Genomic DNA, 1,592 nt, shown 5'->3' on the forward strand with positions numbered 1-1,592 from the left:
ATTGGCCCCTGCCGAGCTCCGCCTCCCAATGGGAACCTTATGATCGTCTACGTCACTGGTCACGGGGCAACTCTCTTGGCCGTTGCGGGGCTCGGGCTGTAAGCCTGAGAAAAGGAAACCGAAGTCTGGCTTCCGCGCCGGAGTTCTAGTGCGAGCCGTGGCGTTACCCGGTGGAAGAGTCCGGAGCTGAAGTCTAATGAAACCGCTCTGTGGGGCTCTGGGATACCAGAGTCTCCTCCCTTCGAGCCGCGACCCCGCACCTCCCAATTCTCGGCCCGGCTTATCAGGGTGGGTGGGCGCTCCCAGGGTGCTCAATGAAATAGGACTTCCTGCCCCTAGGTGGCCTAAATTTGCTTCCTGGTGTAAGCAGGATCTTAGCAAGCAAATATTATCCCAGTGGGCTATTTCCAAAAATTATCTATCATTTCTGAAATGCCTACGATGAGTAAGAGGTTTTACATAAAATATCCTTAAACCAGGCACACATTAATGTCCCCAATTTAAAAGATGGGGAACTGAGGTTCCAATAATTTAGGGGCCTGAGCCTGACTCAGTGGGCCAGTTGCCCTCTGAGCGTAGCATTCAGAAATCACAGAGCCCACAAAGCAGGCCCAGACTCCAGTTCCCAGGGTCGTAGGGAAGGTTTCCAGAAGCTCCCCTGCATCCTTGCCGCCCCCTGGCGGGGAAACTGACCATGCAAAAGTTCTGATAGGGGACTCAAATGTTGAAAAAATTTTAGTTACAGGTAATAGCTATTAAGCTTAGTAATCAATGGATGTAAAAAGCTATCATTTCCAGAACTGAAGATATGACCCACCTTGATTCCAGGAGACCATAGCAGTTCTACTTTGTACCTCAGAAGGACTGCAAGCAATCAAGATGGTATCTGAGCCATTGTACTCCAGGATGAGATGACCACCACCACTCAGGACAAAAATACCAATGCAATGCCTAGAACATAGATGAAAGAATACTATAGCTTTCATCTGATTAACTTGTCCCTGAATTCCAAACCCCTTACCTACACGGTCCATTTATAATGGAATTTAAGACACTTTGTTAGGGTGCAAACACACCATCTTCTCAGATCACAGGCCATCTGAATAAAGTGCCCACAAAGATTTAATCCCTGTCTCTTTTTACAGTACCCCAGTCTGCCCAGCCTGTGGGACTCTTGGAGTTCAGACCCTTTGTGGAGCTGAGGGGTGGTGGCTTGCTGGGAAGGGACAGTGAAGGTTCTCTAGCTCAGTTAGTTCCCAGCCCCTAAGGGTGGAGGGGAGATCCACCTTGGGCCACAGGTCACCCTCCTAGCTGGGGGTAGGGAGGGAAGTTGCAGTTGTTGGGGCGAGTATATATGACAGAATGAGCTCACCTAAACCCTGAAAAGCTACCTGGCCTCCACCCTTCCCTGACAGGGGCAGAGGAATTTGAAGTGAATACTCAATACTTATTGTGTGGTCATAGATGGGGTGAGGTATTCAAAAGAAACCCAGGACCATGTTTTATACCCTGTTCTTTCCCCTGTGATGGGGGACTCAAATGTTGGGAAATTTTAGTTTCAGGTAACAGCTAGTAAGCTTAGTAATCAATGT

The sequence above is a fragment of the Furipterus horrens genome, unplaced genomic scaffold (assembly GCF_987537825.1).
Source record: "Furipterus horrens unplaced genomic scaffold, mFurHor1.1.pri manual_scaffold_6, whole genome shotgun sequence".
Taxonomy (NCBI): Eukaryota; Metazoa; Chordata; class Mammalia; order Chiroptera; family Furipteridae; genus Furipterus; species Furipterus horrens.